The sequence below is a fragment of the Lissotriton helveticus genome, chromosome 7 (genome assembly GCF_964261635.1).
Source record: "Lissotriton helveticus chromosome 7, aLisHel1.1, whole genome shotgun sequence".
NCBI classification, from domain to species: Eukaryota; Metazoa; Chordata; class Amphibia; order Caudata; family Salamandridae; genus Lissotriton; species Lissotriton helveticus.
Window position 1 is genome coordinate 1116558519 of NC_136068.1, and position 21237 is coordinate 1116579755.

Below are 21237 nucleotides of genomic sequence, written 5' to 3' on the forward strand. Positions count from 1 at the left end.
CTCACCCTCACTCACCCTCAACCCCTCACCCTCACTCACCCTCAACCCCTCACCCTCACCCTCACTCACCCTCACCCTCACTCACCCTCACCCTCACTCACCCTCAACCCCTCACCCTCACTCACCCTCACTCACCCTCAACCCCTCACCCTCACTCACCCTCAACCCCTCACCCTCACTCACCCTCAACCCCTCACCCTCACTCACCCTCAATCCCTCACCCTCACTCACCCTCAACCCCTCACCCTCACTCACCCTCACTCACCCTCACTCACCCTCACCCTCACTCACCCTCACTCACCCTCACTCACCCTCACCCTCACTCACCCTCACCCTCACTCACCCTCACCCTCACCCTCACTCACCCACCCTCACCCTCACCCTCACTCACCCTCAACCCCTCACCCTCACTCACCCTCACCCTCACCCACCCTCACCCTCACTCACCCTCAACCCCTCACCCTCACTCTCCCTCAACCCCTCACCCTCACCCTCACTCACCCTCAACCCCTCACCCTCAACCCCTCACTCACCCTCACTCTCACTCACCCTCACTCACCCTCAACCCCTCACCCTCACTCACCCTCACCCTCACTCACCCTCAACCCCTCACCCTCACTCACCCTCACTCACCCTCAACCCCTCACCCTCACTCACCCTCAACCCCTCACCCTCACTCACCCTCAACCCCTCACCCTCACTCACCCTCACCCTCACTCACCCTCAACCCCTCACCCTCAACCCCTCACCCTCAACCCCTCACCCTCAACCCCTCACCCTCAACCCCCCACCCTCACTCACCCTCAACCCCTCACCCTCACTCACCCTCAACCCCTCACCCTCACTCACCCTCAACCCCTCACCCTCACTCACCCTCACCCTCACTCACCCTCACTCACCCTCACCCTCACTCACCCTCAACCCCTCACCCTCACTCACCCTCACCCTCACTCACCCTCACCCACCCTCACCCACCCTCACCCTCACTCACCCTCACTCACCCTCACCCTCACTCACCCTCACCCTCACTCACCCTCACCCTCACTCACCCTCACTCACCCTCACTCACCCTCAACCCCTCACCCTCACTCACCCTCAACCCCTCACCCTCACCCTCACTCACCCTCAACCCCTCACCCTCAACCCCTCACTCACCCTCACTCTCACTCACCCTCACTCACCCTCAACCCCTCACCCTCAACCCCTCACCCTCACTCACCCTCACCCTCACTCACCCTCAACCCCTCACCCTCACTCACCCTCACCCTCACTCACCCTCAACCCCTCACCCTCACTCACCCTCACCCTCCCTCACCCTCACTCACCCTCAACCCCTCACCCTCACCCTCACTCACCCTCACCCTCACTCACCCTCAACTCCTCACCCTCAACCCCTCACCCTCACTCACCCTCACCCTCACTCACCCTCAACCCCTCACCCTCACTCACCCTCAACCCCTCACCCTCACTCACCCTCACAACACATATTGTGTTACAATAGGTGTCACATTTGCGAAAGATAAAACTATTGGCATTGTAAATAACAAAGCTATGAATTTCGCTATTTTCAAAACAAGCACATAAATAAAAAATGTGTCCTTTACAATACCAATAGCTCAAACTTTCCTAATGCGAGACCTATTGCATTGCTGTGCTTCTCTCCCCTGTTGCACTCTCCTGCTCTCTAGAGATGTGGCCTAACGACCAGAGCTGCCATCTAAGTGACGTAAATACAAAACATGTTGCATTCCAAATGCTATAGGTGTCACATTCACGAAAGTTATAACTATTGGCATTCTAAATGACAAAGCCATCAATTTAGCAATTTTAAAAACCAACAAATAAATAAAATATGTCATTTACAAGACCAATAACTCCAACTTTTCTAATGCGAGACCTATTGCATTTCCAATGCTTGTTTTTGATGCTGTCATTTGGGCCATGTCCTTAGAGCTTTTGATTAGTGTTTTTTGACCCTCTTCTGGGTTTTTCCAGTATTTGCATTCTTTTTCTATCCCGATTGATGACTGATGTTTCCCCTCTTTAATATTAGGTTCATGTTTTACTTTTATTTTTGCCTGATTAAAGATAGGAAAATTAACCAGCGTCTGCTTATTTGTAGGTGGACAATTTGATAGCTGGTTTCTGTTTTTTCTTGCCCGTTTTTTCTGCCGCTTGGTTAGTCCTTTCGGGTTGTTTTGATTTCTTGCCCCATCCTGATTAGAATGCTCTATTTCTAACAGCTTGGAAAAGTTGTTTTGTGTCATGACGGGGTTACACCTATTATTTTGGGTTCCTCTGTTATATCGTCAGATAGGGTTATCGGTTTATTTTGTTTATTTTTTTCCGCTACTATTGGCTGTACCCGTGCTTTCGGCTTGGTCTGCATTGCTCTTTCTTGCTTTAGCTAGATCATTCTTTTGTGAGCTCTTGCAAAGATCAAAAGAAATAAGATCGCATCCGATTGGTATGTTGTTATTGCACTGGTTGGCGTGCTTGCATTCCAATAGTATGTCTTTAAGTATTGTTGGCAAATCCATTAATTTTTCCAATATTGGATGGCAGGTACATGTCTGAGATGCTGCCCAGGGTAGGATCTGTTCCTTAATAATATTAGAGATGCTGGCCATGGTATCTAACTTTTTGTTTATATTAGATATATATTCCGCCATTCTGCCGTGTAAGGATTCCAACCGATGAACCTACCGGATGTACATATATCTTTAGAGGAGATGCTTGGACAAGCGGAGCTATCTTTCCAGGGAAAGTGGCATACCTCAATCTTGTATTGTGCAAAATAGTGTTTTACGTGTACTTCGAGGTTAGCATTATTGGGATATTAGTGCACATTTCAGTTCAGGATAAAAGTCATTTGTATGAGCTCTCAGAATGTCTTTCCGGTGTCAATCATGTCAGAAAGAGGTGCATTGTCAGAACCCTATAGATGTATAGCTGAATTCTGTTATAGCGGTGCATGGTGCACATATGTACAAAGAGAGGTGCATTTCGTGACTCAGTCTGTCTTTCTACTGTAGAATATACCTTTTGTAAAGTAACTCGGAATACTATGAATGCTCTGCAGATGTTTCATTTTTACCATAGCGCATAATGCGATGCAGGACAGGGATTGCGTTATGAGATCCCTGGGGATTCCTTAGGACATGGATACGTTGCACTGAATGAGTCTTAAGAGAGGTGCAATGTGGAAAGATGAGACCTGGGACAGCCTGGGACAGTGGTGAAAGGTGTTGGCGTGGCTCGAAGCCATTGGCAGCCTATACCTCAGCAATGGAGGACCACCTCAAGCTAGACAGAAGTACATTGAGAGATCTTTAGCAAGGTCATGGTTGTTCCACATTAGAGCACAATGTAAATCAGGAGAGATGTACATTGTGAGATCTCTGTAGATGTCTCTGAGATACTAGTGCAAACAACAGGCTACGAGAGGGGTGAGAGCTCAGAGGATGTTTCAGAGCTTGGCGTTCAGTGCACTACATGGAGCATGGCAGGAGTAAATAATGAGAGCTGTGCACATCTTGTGTCCAACAATGCCTGCCGCATATATATTGTAATAGAGGAGCCCTGTGAGACCTCTGTGAGTGCTGGTATAGCTTTGCATTGGCAGGATGGGTAGAAGTGCACTGTCCGAGCTCTGCTGTCGAGTTTGCAATTTAGCAGCCAGCTGAAGCCTCAGTATAGGGCAAGGGTGGACCTTCTTTGCCACACATTCTGACAGAAGAACAATATTGAATGTCAAATGTATTCTCTCTTTGGACCCAACAACAAACATGATCTCTCTTTGCAAGGCACATGGCTGTGACAAGTACCCATGTTTAAGATGAGTTACAATAGGAAGACAGCGACGTACACATGCCCTGGCTTCCACCTTCCGCTTCCTATTCTCCAGTCTCCCTGGTCCCAGTTACAGCTGGTGCTGCAGGACTCTTATGCAGTGTGCATTAAGTTGGCCTTTGCACTGCACGAGTGGCAGAGGCCTTTGCTTTGCTCCTTTTCAGGACTGCTTTGCTAACTATACCTGAAGTATCGAATTTCTTTAGGTCTTGGATCATAACCATAACATCTCTTCAACTGAAGTATTCTGGGAAGTATATAAATACATATGTATTTGGGAGTATAATGCGCCTGGATTCCTGATTTAGAAACAGCCAAGCCTCCACTCCTGACTCCATGTAAAAGGGGTTTCTCATTAGCTGCTGCCGAGAGTGACCCAGCATTGACCTGACGGAAGGGAAAAGAAGAATAGCGCTTTGGTCGCTCAACCGGCACCGAATAATATCCTGTTCTGCTCAAAACCCGCAGGTGAGGAATGTAAACGCGTGCTCCTCGGTGCGGCAAGAGATTATGGAATTAATGAGATGGTCAGAGAATCTCCCTATCCAGCCTGACTCCATGGCTCCATCCAGCCAGCTGCTGCTCGTGCAACCGCTGGGAGACCTGCGATTGATGCCACAGGAACGTACTTCCGGAATCAATGCATGACACGTTGCTGGGCCGCGAGGGCCTTTTGGCCTCTTGAGCAAGAGTCTCAGATCCCTATCTGGGTAATGATGGAGCGCTGCACCTGTGCACGGGTCCCTTCCGGATTCGAAGGCTGTAGAGATTCATCATTTAAACCGCTATTACAGAAACACAGCTAGAAAACATTAACTAAAGTTTTTTTTTCATAGATATGTATGTAATGTGCATGTTTCCATGTTTGCATCTACGGACCGTGCATACATTTGTATATAAGTATATCCCGACCCTAGCTATATTTACATAAATACAGCTCCTCTGGATAACAACTCTGATTAAGGTTGCGCAGGTGACAGGAAGTGGAGTAGTTAGGGTAGTACGTTAATCTGTTCAACATTTTTTCCATCCTAGAGCAAATAACCAGGTATGGTTGAGCCAGTTGCCTGCCACTTGTGGTGGAGAATCAAGAAACACGCCTAAAGATATTAGCAACAAAATGGCATTTCGTGAGGATCTACAGATTCAAATATATTCCTACATGCATGTAAGCGGCCTGTGTGTTGGCAGGGTGTATTTTTTTAAAAGCAGAGTCGCTGTGCAGAATGTTCTACGCTATTTATTGCCATAAGGGAGGAGCCATGACTCAGAGAAGGCAACTCTCCAGGGGTCAAGATGCCCTTAACCCCCTGTCTGCTGCCTTTGTAACTGTCTTCCTATCCGTCTCTTCTTTCTTCTTCATGCTTTTGCTGCCTTCTCTCTCGTGCTCTGTGAAGACGTCTGATAAAAAGTAAGCTCTGACAACACCGGACTCAATCTTGAGTGTCCTGGGGCGAGTTACTGAGAGCGCAGCATGGAAATCAATGTTTGCTCTCGCCACTTAGGACAAGACTGTCAATCTGCAGGGCCCTCGAGCGCTTCCTTTGTGCTTGAAACCTCTTTTCGTAATCTTTGAAACAAAAGGAAGCCCACTTCTTGCATACACCTTGCCACTCAAAGTAAGGGTCATGCATGAAAGGGGATACAAAGTGCAATTGGTATATATAAATAAAATTAGATCTTTTCACAGAAAAAGACTTGCAAACAGCCTTCAAAATTCTGTCTTTCAGCATGCCAAATTTGGTGCAGATTTGTTATAGGGGTAAAAGGAGCCCGAAACAGATTATTTTTATTTATTATATGGAAATTCTTATTGGAGGAATTCATTAGTAGCATATAAAATGCTGATAAAAAGTCCATCAAATGTTTCAGTCAAAGAACGTAAACATTGCGGAGCATATGTACAAGCCCCTTTCGCCATGGAAACTTCACTTTTTCCGACATTCCTGTGGCGAGAGGGGCTTACCTTACTTACAAGGTAGTGTCAAGCCACTTAACGTGGCTTAATGCTGCCTTGTAAAAAAGGCCCCCTTTCATGCTATGCCTAATCTCAATTAATCATTTGTTTGTTGAGCGTGACCACTCACCCATAAGGGTCTCAAGGTGCTGGGGGGGGGGTCGCTGGGTCCTGTCCATCTAGGAGGAGGTCTATCGAAGAGCCATGGCTTGAGGTCCCTCTTGAAGTTGGGGAGTGATGTCGTCTGTCTGAGGTGGTACGGGAGGGCGTTCTAGGCTCTGGCCGCGAGGAAGGAGAAGGAGCGGCCTCCCGATCTGGACTTCCTGGTGCGAGGGACCACAGCGAGCGAGAGCTAGGCTGATCATGGGGCCCTTTGGGGTGCGTGGAATGTGAGTTGGCTATTGAGGTATGCTGGTCTGCTTTGTGTGCGTGGGTGAGAATCTTGAAGGTGATTGTTGCCTCAATTGGAGCCAGTGTAGTGTGCGCAGGTGCTGGGTGATGTAGCGTGTCGTGGCAAGTTGAGTATTAGTCTGGCGGCGACATTTCGGATGTTTTGAAGCTTGCGGGTGAGGTTTTTGTTGATTCCGGCATATAGTGCATTGCTGTAGTCAAATCTGCTAGTGACGAGAGCGTGTGTGATGGTCTTTCTGTGTTCGAAGGGGATCCATTTGAAGGTCTTGCGTAGGAGGCGGAGAGTGTGGAAGCAGGAGGATGCAAAGGAGTTGATCTGGCGGTCCATTTTGAGTTCGGAGTCCAGGATGATTCTGAGGTTGTGTGCGAGGTCCATGGGGGTGGACGGTCTTCCGAGGGCGGGGGGCCACCAGGTGTTGTTCCAGGCATCAGGGTGTGCGCCCATGATGAGAACTTCTGTTTTGTCCGTGTTGAGTTGTAGACAGCTGCTCTTCATCAATTTGGTGACTGCTCCCATGCCTTCATGGAAGTTGTGTTTGACTACATTGGGTTAGTTGGATAGGGAGAGGATGAGATGGATGTTGTCTCGTATGAAACAATGTTGAGTCCGTGGGTTCTGACGATGGGGGCGAGCGGAGCCATGTAGATGTTGAACAACGTGGGGCTGAGGGAGAATCCTTGGGGGACTCCGCAGATGTCGGTGTGGGGTCTAAGAGGAAGTGAGGGAGTCTGACACGCTGCGTTCTGCCTGAGAGGAATGCGTGCATCCAGTCGTGGGCCTTGTCCCGGATCCCTGCACAGTGAAGTCTGCATGTTAGGGTGCAGTGAGAGACTGCGTCAAAGGCCACTGAAAGGTCGAGGAGGATGAGGCCTACTGTCTCTCCTCTGTCCAGGAGGGAGCGGATGTCATCTGTTGCGGCGAGGAGGGCGGTTTCCATGCGGTGGTTCTTTCTGAAGCCGGGTTGGGAGGAGTCAAGGATGTTGTGCTCTTCGGTGAAGGTGGTGAGTTAGTTGTTGATGGCTTTCTTGATGACTTACGCTAGGAACGGGAGCAGGGAGATGGGTCTGTAGTTCTTGAGGTCTGCGGTGTCTGCTGGGGGTTTCTTCAGGAGAGGGTTGATCTCAGAGTGTTTCCAGTCGTAGGGGAAGGAGGTGTTCGTGAGGGAGTGGTTGATGGTGGGGCAAAGCATGGGGGCGATAGTGTCGTTGACTCTGTTGAAGATATGGTGGGGGCAGGGGTCGGTGGGGGCCTGGAGTGGATTAACTTCATTGTCTTCAGTGTCTCTTCGATGGTGAGTGCTGTTCAGCTGTCAATCGTTGGCTTTAAGGTGTCAGGGTGGTTGCTTAGGGTTCTGTGTGTTGGCTGTCTTTGTCAAAATTGTCGTAAATGTTCTTTATTTTGTGTTGGAAGAAGGTGCTGAGTTTGCCGCAGAGGTCTTGTGAGGGAGGGATGTCTGTAGCCTCCTGATGGGTTGGGCGAACTCCTTGATGATGCTGAAGAGTTCTTTGCTGTTGTGCTCGTGTGTGGAGATTCAGTTTTGGATCACTTTCTCTCTTGTATTTCTGATGAGTTCGTGGTGGGCATTGGTGGCGGCTTCGAAGTTGTTGTGGGCTAGATTTGGAGTCCTCCAGGCCTTTTTGAGGTGGCGGCATGTATTTCTGGACTCTCGGAGTTTGTAGTGAACCAGCTGGCTTTCCTGGCATGTGTGTTGTTGTTCTTCTTGAGGGGGACTATGGTGTTGGCGCAGTTGGAGATCCATCTGTGCAAGGTTCGGGCTGCGGTGTTGGGGTCGTCATTGTCCCTGATGGTTGGGGTGAAGTTGCCAAGTGAGGTAGTGAGCTGGTCGTCAATGATTTTAGTCCAATTTCTGTGTGGGAGCAGTTGCTGGGTTCTGTGGATGGTGGGTGTTCTGAAGGTGAAGTGGATGCAGCGATGGTCTGTCCACGGGAGTTCAGTGGTGTGGCTGAAAGTGATGGAGTTTCCTGTGGTAAAAATGGGGCTGTGGGTGTGTCCTGCTGAGTGCGTGGGCTCAGTCATGATCTGGCGGAGTCCTATGTTGTTGAGGTTGTCCTGGAGGGATGTGGTGTTGGGGTCTTGTTGGTTGTCGAGGTGGAAGTTGAGGTCTCCCATCAAGGTGTAGTTGGTGGACCCGATGGCCTGTGGGGTGATGCTGTCTGGGATGGAGTTGGTGAATGGTTCACGGAGTCCGGGAGCTCGGTAGATGAGGGTTCCCCGGAGGGTTGTCGTAGGGCTGGCCTGTATCTTGAAGTGTAGATGTTCCATCAGGTCTTTGGGCTCGTCGGAAAGTGTGTTCAGTCAGAGAGTGGATTTGTGGACCATGGCGATTCCCCCCCCAGGGAGGGTGGAGCAGTCCTTCTGGGAGATCTTGTATCCTTGGGTAAAGGCGATGGCGATGTCAGGTCCCGAGGTTGTGTTAGTCCAGGTTTCAGTGAGGAATGCGACTTCTGGGGTGGTGCTGTTGAGGAGGTCCCAGATTTCGGTGGCGTGTTTGTGGCGGGATCGGACGTTGAGGAGGATGCATTGTAGGGTCTTTGGTGCAGTCGTGTTGTTGCAGGTGGGTTGTGCTGGATCCGTGGTCTTGGCGGTGCTGCAGGAGTGGCGACAGCGGTGACAGCTGAAGGGTCCGTGGGTGTCAGCTGGTGATGCTAGCTTGCAGTTGTTGTTGTGAACTGGATTGAGGGCGCATTGTGCCCCTAGGTTGTAGCATTGGCGGTTCAGAGGTCCAGGGTTCCTCGCGCTGGTCGCGTTCGGGTCGTGGACGGATGCAGACGGACTTGCCTGTGACGCACCAGAGGGGCGCCCACACAGAGGTCGCCATTGAGTAGGGGTCAGGGAGGGCTGGACAACTGGGAGGTGGGTTCGGGGAGGGGAAACTGGCTTGGGCTGGTCACGATGGGGGGGGGGGGCACGGGGGCAGAGGTGGCGGGGAAAACCAGGATAGCGGTGCACAAAATAAAGAGTAGAGTGAAAACAGAGTAAAAGTGAAAAGGAGGATGGAAAGTGATAGAAAGAGAGTGACAGTAAAAGGGTGAAAAACGAAGGTGAAAGGAAAGAGGTGAAAGGAAAAGGCAAGCAGAAAAACAGAGCGAGAGAAAGACTGAGAGGGCCACCGGACCACCAGGGATGAGGTGCAGGTATAGCCTGCGGGTGGAGGAGGGCCTCTAACACCAACACTCAAGAGTGCAGGGGCTCAGGAGGGCTTCTCTTGATGGTGGAGCTGCGAGGGTGGGAAAGCAATTTCACTGACAATAAGTCAGTGGTCTTGCTTAGCGTGAAAGGGGTGGGCAGTGGGTGTTGCGGTTGGTGTTCCACCGCAACACCGATTGATTTTGACGCTGCCCCTTATTTACAAGGGTGGCGTAAATAGGAGGCAGCGCGAAAATTAAGACCAGAGAAAACCTGGTCTTAACTTGGTGAAACAAGGAGAAATGCTTTATTTCTCCTCTTTTTTGCTTTTTGTATGTGTGCTGACTTGAGCAGCACACATGTAAAAAGCAAAATGCCTTGGAAGACTCTTTGAAGCCGGCATAGACAGAACTGCTCTAGACTGGATCGCGTCTTACCTTCGAAACAGAACTAATGTCATCCATACCCCAGCTTTCTCGTCCAAACCGTACTCCACAAAAGCGGGGGTCCCTTAAGGTTCTATCATCTCGCCCATTCTTTTCAACATCTACATAAAGTCCAGTACTAATCAATAAATTTCACCTTACGTGCTTTAACTATGCAGATGACATGTAAATACTCCTTCAACTGGAATGCCCCAAAGACATTGGAAAATCACCAATTTTCAGCTGTCTCAGAGCTGTAGATCAGTGGATGACCTGGAGCCATCTCAAATTGAAAGCTTCAGAAACTGAGATACTCACGTGTGGTGATTGGAAACATTACAACCCGCTTGCTGCATGGCCTGATGAACTGGGATCACTGCCTAAAGTATCGAAGGAAGTAAGAAACCTCGGAATGATCATGGACTCCAAGCTGTCGATGAATGCCTAAGTGGATAAACTATTGAAAAAAGGTGGGTGACCCAATAAACCCTTGCGAGCTTTGGCTGTGTTATATTAAGAAAAAGATGCTAGCAAGGGAATTTAGTTTTCTTATTTTTTTGAAACTTTCAACAGGGTGTTGGTATATGAAAATTCAGATCAGCTGTTTTTGATTATTGAAGAGTGGTCTGCAACGCAAGTGATTCTCAAGAATTAACTTATCTATGTCTTGTTCACTTGTTTTCTTTTGATGCATTTGCACAGTTTTTAAAGAACTGTACCCTTTTTTTATGATTGATTTGATATAAAAAGACAATCAAAAAACTTTACCTCCCGTGTAGCTTGTACTATTTTTAGTAATTACTTGGTTCCACTTTGACTACTGCTATTTGGAACTCTTATTCTTTTTTTAAATGATAAATTTGTTTTTGGAAATATAAACAGGTTTGTGAATGGTCAAGTTGGTACTGAATTTTCATATACCAACACCCTGTTGAAAGTTTCAAAAAAATAAGAAAACTAAATTCCCTTGCTAGCATCTTTTTCTTAATATAAGTGGATAAACTAGCAACATCAAGCTTTGCTACTATAAAAACGCTGCAACGAATTTCCCCTCATTTGGGATTTCCACACAAGGTCCAAGCTACCATCTACCTTGTTCTGTCCAAACTCGATTACGCCCATAGCCTCTACCAGGGGTCATCTTTAACGACCATGAAAAGACTACAACGGATTCAGAACTCGGCTGCCAGACTACTCTTGCATATCAAACCGCGAGGCCACATCTCCCCTGCCTTGAAAGCCCTGCATTGGTTACTGGTTGCCAGAAGATCCACGTTCAAGCTGCTTTGTATCACCCACAAAGCAATACATGTAATGGGACCAGTCTTCATCAGGAATAAAATCACCAAACACATTCAACAAAGGAACCTCCGCTCTAAAGGAGCATCTCGCCTCAAAATCCCACCATACAAGAAAAAAAACATGGGTGGCACATCCTTCTCTGTTCAAGCAGCCACACTATGGACCTCTTTACCCCCCAACATAAGGTCCACTGACAACCACCTTATCTTCAGAAACTACTCAAGATTTGGCTCTTCCCCACATAAGCATCACACACAAACAAAAATTTACAGCATTTCTGTCAATTTTTTTCACTGTAGATATGTACCTATCTTTGTGTATTACTTTGTATAAACATGTAAAATAATGATGTTGTTGAGAGAAAAAAACAATAATAATAATAATAAATAAATAAAAATCATCTTTGGTCTACATGTACATACTTCCATTGTGCATCTATGTACCGTCTATGTACTTGGATCTGTGTGTCTGTTACTTTTCTCTTGAAAAAGCATATCCAATGCACTACACTATTTCTCATCCTGTGCCTCTGTCAATACCTTTAATCTACATATACTTACCTCCTTTATGTATCTATATACTTTCAATGTAATTATGGATCTATATATTTATCACTTTCTTCTAATTTAGCATTTCCAATGCACTACCCTATTTCTCAGCCTAAACTTCGCTCAATATATCTTCTAGCCCAACTTTCTGACTCATCTCAAACTTCTTCTCCTACTCCTTCCAATGCACTACCCTATCTCTCATCCTATACATCTATCAATATATCCTCTACAGGAACTCTCGTATTTATCCCAAACCCCATACCACTACTCTGATTGCCAAAATAACCCTTTTAAGACTCTCTACTACTCTACCCCTCCTTGCATCATCTGACACCTCTTTTACTATACCGATCCCCTAAAACAAACCTTTCTAAACTCTTCCCTCTGAGTCCTCCCCTCCAAAACTCCTTTTTACTCATCCAAAAGCCTCCTCCTACTGCTAAGACCTAAAACATGTTCACTTTTCAAATTCCATATTAAACTATACCAATATACTACCCAAATAACTGAATAACATATCCACTACTCAAATTACTTTTTTACTATACTAATTTTTAACAGTAATCCTTTATGGGTTCCGGAGTGGCGTGCTACTCGCCAGAAAAGCGCTTCAACATCCATCAGGGGTAACAAGTGCTATATGAATGCAAATCTTTCTTCCCCTTTTATCCCTCCGCTATCCTTCTCACGCCAAGTAACTGACTAATATCCACCACTGAAATGACTTCATATTTCACCATATTAATTCACCACTAATCCTATGTAGGCTTCCTGAATAGCGTGCATCAACAAGCGCTAAATAAATACAAACCTATGTCCTCCTCTATCCTTCTGCTATCATTCCAAATCCAATTAACTGACTAACCTATCCACCACTTAAAATGTACTTGCATGTTTCACTATACTAATTCAACACTAATCTTCTATGGGTCCCGGAGTAGCGTGCTACTCGCCGAAAAAGTGTTTTGACGCCTCGTCAGGGGTAGTAAGCGCTTTATAAATGCAATTACAATACAATGTGTAGGAAGGTGTCCCTTCCTGCACATAAACAATCTTTAAAAAATAAATGACATTTTGTAACTTCCATGTGTGCTGCAAAATGGCATTTAAAGATTGTTTATGTGCAGGAAGGGACACCTTCCTACAGATAAACATTCCTCCCCTGCACCCAGACACCCTTGCACTATGGTGCAAGGTTGCCTGTGTTGGCACTAAGCTGCTAAACCTAGCGCCAGCACAGGGGGAAACGTAAGGCTGCACCATATTCTTATAAACTTGGTGCAGCCTTGCGTTTCTGAAGTGGCGGAGTGAGGGGTTAGCCCCTTCGCTGTGGGGGTTAATCTCCCGCTGTGCTGGGGGGGAAGAGGGCACGCACAGCGCCCCCATGCTCATGACGAGCTGAGCTCGTCATGAGGCACGGCGCTCCTGTGCTCATGACAGGTGTATTACCTCTTGTGGAACACTCAGCACAGCAGGGGAATTATCCCCGCATGCGAGCGTTCCACGGTTTAGCTCGTCATGAGCACCGGAGCGCCGTGGCTCATGACGAGCTCAGCTCGTCATGATCCTCGAAGAGGTTAAGCCATGACTGCTAATGCCTCACTCCGCCACTTCTTTGTACATATGCCCCTGCTTGCCCTTAGCATCGGCTGTGACTTAAAACACACCGTGCTTTAGCATTGGGCTGTGAGCAATTTTTTTCCCTTTGAACAAACTCTCCCGACCTTTTCTGTATATAAGTGTATAAGGAATCGGATAGGGAGGGGTTGTTAGCCCCCTACCCCTCTTTCTACACAAGTTCAAAGGGCGAACTGTACCAACAGGCGCAGCTGGAATCTGCCGAGGCCACATGCCCCCAATTGTGAACAAAACATTGACAGCTGTCTTAGGCCTTTTTCATCCTGAAAAAAATATGGTGGATGAGTTCTGGGACATTTAAACGCTGTAACAGCACACTCTAGGCAAAGGTGAACATGGCCCTTGGACCACTCTCTGCTGGCCTGGTCTTCCTTGGACTGCACCGGAGTGGGGCCAAGAAGAGAACCCTGCAAGGTGACAGATGTCCAAGTACTCTGTTTTCAACTAAAGACAGGGTATCACTCAACCATTCAGGTGCGCCTTAACTCCTCCATCCACGAAAAAGGAGCGAGAGGAGGACAAGAACAGCTGGCAGCTGATTCACTATCCCCTTGGCAATAGTGAACATGGTACTGCTTGCAGGTTCAACTTGCCCTGGTCCTTCTTGGCTCACCCCATTTATGCTAGCCATGCAGGCTCGGGAAATGGAGCTACCGAAGTGCACTGATCACAATTGAGAACAAGGCACCCGACAGCGGTGATCTGTCCCTGGCGTCCCTCAGCCTACATAAAAAGAGGCTAAAGGTGGTCCAGGACAGCTGAAAGTTGGCGGGACACCATTTTTGCTAGCAAAACGTGGTGCCAGGCAAATGGCAGATGCCCATGGTCTCCTTTTCCTGCACATTTTGCAGCCCACAAGTGCCCAGGGCAAGTGTCAGATGAATACTTTTTTTCACACCTGCAAATAGGGCACTGTGTCTGTAGTCTAAGACCTCCTTTATCCCCAGAAAAAGTGAGAATGAAGAAGGCTGAGGGCTGACAACTTTCCCAGTACCTTCATGGTAATAAGAAAGAAGGTGCTGGGGGAATCACTTAACATTTGCCAGCTCTGGGAGAGGTGACACCTCTCAGGAGCACAGCGTGTAGCTGCGAACCGAAGGCAATACAAGGGAAAATTAATTCACATGGGGAGTAACAACATAACTGTGTAATTTGACTATAGCTTAGTAAGGAAATAAATGAAAATAATTTGTTAATGGCTGCGTAGATTTTAGAGCTTAAAAACCAAATCAACAATGGAAACAGAAATAACAACAACGAAAGACTCCAAACGTTATCATCTCTAGATGTCATGGTCGGTTTTCCAATTTCCTTCGAGACATCTAGAAACAAGCATTTGCAATGCAATAGGGCTCGCATTTGTGAAAGTTAGAGTTATTGGTGTTGTAAATTATAATGTCTTTTACCCATATGTTTTGGTTTGGAGTAGATGTATGTGGTGTGGAGTAGAAATATGTGGGTTGGATTGTAATTGTTAGTTGTGGAATTGTGTGGTGTGGATTGGATAGGCTTTTTGTAGTGGAATTATGTGGCATGGTGTGTACTGGAATTATCTGGAGAGGTATTGTATTTATGGAGTGTAATTAAGTTGAATGGTATTTTGAGGTTTGGTGTGGAATTCTGGGGTTTGGATTGGATGTATACGGTGTGTTGTGCAATTGTGTTGTTGAGTTATGAGTTTGTATTTGAATGATGTGGTCCGGAATGGAAATGTGTGGAGCAGAATTGTGTAGTGTGGAATTGTATGCCGTTTAGTGTAATTATGCTGATTGAAATTATGTGGTATAGTGTGGAGTGTATTTGTGTGGAGTGTGTTACCAAGTTTTATAATGATGAAACAATTATAAAGAAAGGTGGCCTTTGTTTGTGCACACATTCCCCCCCACAAAATATTTGCTTCCATTAAAAAATGTCAGAAAAGCACAACTAAAATTTGTGAGATATGGGAGACTGAGAAGGGCTTTTCCCATTCTGTGAAGTGGAGGAAGGGGCATAAATTGCATTACACAACTGTTTACATTGAAACTAAAACCTCAATGAAAAGTTAACGAGCACATGAAAGAGGTTTTCCGGGAGGCTAGAGCCTATAATTATTTTCCTGTTGCTTTGTTAATGCTGGTTGATTGTGAAAGTGGATGTGCTGCTTTATCTCCAGGTCATTTAATAGTTTTCCTCTCAACCATTGATAGTGCATGGATTTGGCGATCTGTTTTTTCACAGTAAAGGTATTTGAGGTTACATGAGCACCATTCATGGAACACACGGACAGAATCCTTGAACAAAGTATGCAAACCCTTGACTGCTATTTGTGCTTTCCAGAGTTTATTATCATAAAAATAGTTTTTCAGTGCCCTTTCCCCTGCTTTGTGTTTTATTATCACTGCTACGAAATTCGTTTTATTAATTAAATTGTTTACTTACCTCCACATATCCATATGACGGTTTTTATCACCCCCCGCCCCGCCTCCCTGCCCCACCGCAACTCCCTCCACGGGCCGCGGCTGTCTGGCGTTAGTTGCCATTTAAATAAAATAGGCAAACTCCGCTTTACCACGATTGACTTTTAAGTGAATCCATCCTGATTCGAGTAATTAATAGACCCTGAAAATGGTATTAAATGCCCGTGGCAGGGAGCCGTGCCGCTATCTTCGCAGTGCTTTCGTACATCCTGTATAATTCAAATGCCACTCTCCAAGACACTTTTTGCAAATCGCCAATTTGTGGGTTGTTTTAAGTAAGAAATTGCTTAATCTTTTCACTTTTGACTTTTTAGCAGCGAGGCAGCTACCAAATGCTGGGCATTCATCCTCGGTCTCTTAAGCAGGGAAGAGCAGCCGGAGGCTCGCCGAGGCGAGTAGAACTGACAGGTTTATGTTTATCTCCGTGTGTGCCTTACTCCATGCACGCCATGAGAGGGCAAAGTCACCTCCCACCACGTAGTAAAACTCAGGCCGCTCTGCTCACCATATGATCCGGTAGAAGAGATCAAAGGCTTCGGGGAACATCAGGCTATCGCTGGCTATAGCTCAGCGCCTGCCGAACGCCACAAGCCCAGGCATGCTTGGAGTGCGGGGAGGCTGTCTGCGCTACACTGGGGATCGACGGTCTGCTCTGCTCTCACAGGCGCCGCAGCGCACACGGGTCATCCGAAGGAGCCGTCTCCAGGGCCGCCTGGTCCCCACTGTGGACGATGAGCACATCCCGGCACTGACAGGCCCGCGCCCCCGGCTGCATCTTCCTGCAGGGTTGACCCCAAGTCACGAGCCGTAGCCTCAGCTACCGATGTGAAGTAACCTCCCCGGCCCAGCGCCCCCTCAATTTACTGACTGCGACGCCGGGGCCGGATGTGAGGAGGCGCCCCCAAGTGGCGTGCCAGGAAGCATTTATGGCCCGTTCCGTTTACAGTAACTAGTGGTTCGCGTGCACCACAGAGGAGAGGGGGGGGAGGGAGCGCGGCAGCGGCAGCTAGGCGAACGCGCGCTGCTGCGGGTTCTAGCCACCAGTGGGAACGGGAGGAGCAAAGGCGGGACATGCGCCCCGCCTTTGCCCCATTGCGTGCAGAATTTTTTTTTAAAAGCACACGAAAGCCAATAACAGCCGGAGAAAGCAAAAACACACGCACAAGCGTGTGGTTAGCTTTCTGAAGCCCCTACAGGAGGTCTTGTGCTGCACGAGCAATGCTGCACAATCCAACGCTAGGCGCGAGTCCTAAAAAGGAAAGGTTTCACATTCTTCTTGGGAAGACAGCTTTACTGAAAGTGTCTGCCATCTTCAGAGTCAAACCTGTGATGGTCTAGGTTAAAATCTTTGACGTTTAATGCCTGTAGCTTTCCAAGAGAATCCCATCACATGCAGTTTTATGGTAAGTGTTGCTCCTGATAGAATCCAAGACAGATTTCCCAGGATAAGGGGTATGCATTTTTACTTTCTTGCACTTAATGTTACTCTTCTATAATAATAATAAATCTGTATTTGTAAAGCGCAAACTACTCACCCTTACGGGTCTCAAGGCACTGGGGGCCGTCGTGGAAATTAAGTGAGCTATTGCCCAGAGTCACATGGTGCTGAGCTAAGCTGCCACCGGAGTCGGGGATCGAACCGTGAACCCTGTGCTCCGAAGTCAGCTGCCCTGGCTGCTGCACCACACCTCTCCACTTCTACAGTGCATCGATCGGAATTTAGGAGACAGGTTTTGGAGTGAAGGCAAGTGTTTATTCCAATGGTCTACAATTTGTTCGACTCTTACACTGGGTGACTTATTTTTTGGTCAGGCTTGACAGTGCATCCGTCGCTAGATATAATGTGATAAATCTAAAAAGAGCTTCCAGGTGTACTACAGGGTGGGACTTTGGCTCCGCCCACATGTTGGTAGTCAGGAGTACAGTTTGACTGTGCAGAAGTTGTGTGCTACTGAAAAAATTGCTTCCACTCCACGCAGCTGTGCATGTCTATTTTTCCAGCTGTCTGAGCCAGCAGCAATATGGCTGGCGGAGCTTGAATTTTCAGGTATATACACACACCACATGCTAATGTTGTTAATGTGTCTTGGACAGCTACATAATATATGGTGTTTGTGATTCTCTGGCAGCTGCTCTGAAGGGAAGAGGGCAGTCATGAGGAATGTACTGCAGTCCCAGAACCCTGCCACTTCCATCATTCACTTTAAACTTCAAAGTAGTGTTTTGTGTTTGAGAGCAGTATGGGATGCCCAGGCTTCACTAATTCACATGGATATTTAGGCCTGGCGAGAGAGTGCAACGGTCACCTTACCTTATGTGAACAACAAAAGTGGTTTTAAGAGTACTACTATGAGAGGGCCTAAGACTTCACCTACATGTTGGTTGGCAAGTTGTTGGATTTATCATTAACAAACTTTAAGTCTTTGAAATATTATTTTAGCCCACTACTATTAATACTTATACTTTATTAAAGTATTCCCATGTTAGCCTATTGAGCTAAAAGACTAGAGTGGTGGAAAAACAAAATTGGTAGTTTTTCCCTCACCAGGGCATATAAAACATCCTTTAAAAAGTCCCAGGTTATTTTTACAATGCACCCTACCCTGGGCACACCTAGGGCAGACCTTAGGGGTGACTTATATGTAAATATAAGGTAGTTTACTACTTTGGAAGTACCTTTAAATCCAAAGTCGAATTTGCATAGAATTTTAGTTTAAAAGCACCTTGCAAAGCAGTGCTGACATTTAAAATGACAGCAGGCAATACAGCAGTAGACACTTAAGTTCATGAAATCTGCTGGGTCCCTAAACCTACATGCCGTACCATATACTACGGACTTACAGGTAGGTTGTCAGTGCCAATTGTAATTACATCCATTTACCATCTACCTTTGTAATCAGATCACTGGCACTGGGCCTGGTGAACAGGGCCCAGGGCACAATCAGTGTCAGTTATCACCAGTATCAGTTAAAAAAAGGGGGTTGATCAGGGCAAAAAGGATGACTTTCTCAGTGACCCTGACACCCTGGGAGTTTCCACACAACATGTATAGGGGGAAGCAGGGGGTCATTAGTACATTTCTTTTCAGCAGACCTTCCTTTCTAAATAGGACGTACTGTTCTTACACCAATGGACCATAATCCATCAGGCAGTCGGTGTAGGTTTCCAACGGAACAACCAGTGGGAACATCGCCATCAGAAAATGTATGGCCCACCCGGCCCTTAAAAGAGCAGCAGGACCGAGGTTTTCCAGACAGGGTACTCCACCATTTTTGTAGCAGAGTACCCTGCAATCCAAACTCTGAATTAGAACATTGATAAAAATGAGTGTTTTTTGTATAGTGAAAAAGTATTTCTCAAACTTCACAAACAAATACAGAATACGTTCAATATTACCAGCACCAATACAAGCATTCCTCATAGTGTATGTTTGCAGATCTCCTTTTGGCAATTGCATTTCAACGTATTGCTTCTAACTGGAAGAGATTTACTAATATTTTTTTTTCTAAAATGGTGGATCTGATTTGTCATAATCACAGATTAGATACTGCCCATTTACCCTCAATACACTAAGCCATCAAAGAGGCTTGTTATGGTCGACTTTGACTTTATTTTTATAAATGTCACTAATACCATTAGATCACATTAAATGTTCATCTCCATGAACAATTTTATTTATGATTTTAACTTTTGTTTTAAACTAATTATTACTTAGTTTCCTTTTTTTATTTTTACTAGTATTAGGTAGGAACCCTGTTATTTATATTGTTATATTGTTAAATTTCCCAAAACTCCTGAATGTTTTATATAGCAATTCTTTCCTCTTTTCTGTATAGGGGTTACATCAAACGCCTCCCCGTTTTGAATAGCATCTTGATGTTTTAAACAGATAATCTTTTTCATATATTGTGGGGGGGCAGGTTTGATATACAGGCGAGGAGGCTGTATGTATTTGCCAAAAGGTCTTTGTTTATTGTCAGAAGTAACACAAGGGGAGGACACAACAGGGGAGTCTCTTCTTCCTCCGATATAAGGCTGGCCGAGCTGGAAGGTTCCTCAGAGGACAATGGTTTCCGCTCCTCTTCTTGTTGGTCAAAATCTTCACCCCGGAGGCTCATAGAGAGGGAAAAGAAAGGAGCCGTCAGCAAGATGTTTCCTGTTACTTCTTTGAGTAAAGAACCCTTCACCACACCGCAAAGTGTATCATAAAAAACGTTGTGGTAGGTTTATAAGAGGGAGAAAGTAGCGGAAATGCCTTCGAATTAGGTAAGAAGTACTTGGGGATAAACAAGGTAGTAGTAACTGATGAATTTAGCTAAGATTTGTTCTATGCAAAGTAAGGTGTTTTGAAACAAGGAGGAAGTCGAGGTAAAGAAAAGAACTGCCACTACACTTGTATCAGGATATGCAAAAATAACCTAAAGGTAGACATTCGGTATATGCATCCTCAATTTGCAGGGTATAAGGCACACGCACCACCCTCGTACATAATACCCTCTACCCCTCCACCCTCGTTCCTCCCGCTACCCTCTTGTTCCCCGAAGACACTGCCACTCACCCGCTCCACCGCAACTCTCCTGAGTTGCGGCCGCTCTCCAGCATCCTTCGGCGGACTCCACCAATCCTCGTACCACCGCTCCCCTGACTCTTGATCTACGTCCTCCATCGCGACGTCTTCGATCTTGGGATCTTCGGCTTTCAGTAGGCACGGCTCATTTTCTTCAGCCCTTCTTTCCAGCGTCCTTCCTGGTTCTTTCGCCCTCGTCGAATGACCAGCCTCCTCTTCTTGATCATCTCCTTTCATTGGGGATTCGACAGTCCTCCTGGAGTCAGGTTCTTTCACTTCCGGGTTGCCGTTGGTTCCGCGCTGCGAAGACAGAAAACAGCAGAATGGATTTCTCCACGCAAGTGGATCCGATCAGTTTGACCTGTCGAGAGGTGGGGAACATGCCCCTGACGTCGTGCCGGTATGTCCTTCCTCACATCTATAATATAATGTTGTAACACCATATCTCTAGGGGACGTATAGCTGATCACTCATGCTATAATTGTTTGTTAAGAACTCCTTTAATAATGCATTTGAAACTTGAAAAAGAGTGTGCCTGCTATGAAATGTCAATAAATTGTATAAATTGCTTGATTCCTATCCTCAGTCTACTTACAAAGACATGTTAGGCTCTGAGTTTCCAGTAAGGGCTTGAGTTTGGGTGTGTGTGTTCTGGGACTGCTGGCTCTGTCACCTTCTGTACCTTGATTTAACCCTGTGGCTTTTCCCACAATGTTGATGCAATGAGAGTTCTCACAGCGGAGCTATTGCTTGGGGTGAAAAGCACACAACATCCCATCACGACACCCCATGACAATACTGGCTTCTGCCTGATCCTTTCCTGAGCTGGATCACGTAATTCCTTTCTCATCAGATGAGAAGGATAATGTTTCCCTTAAATGATCCCTTCATTGTCTGCCTTCAATATACAATCAGCAACCTTCACCA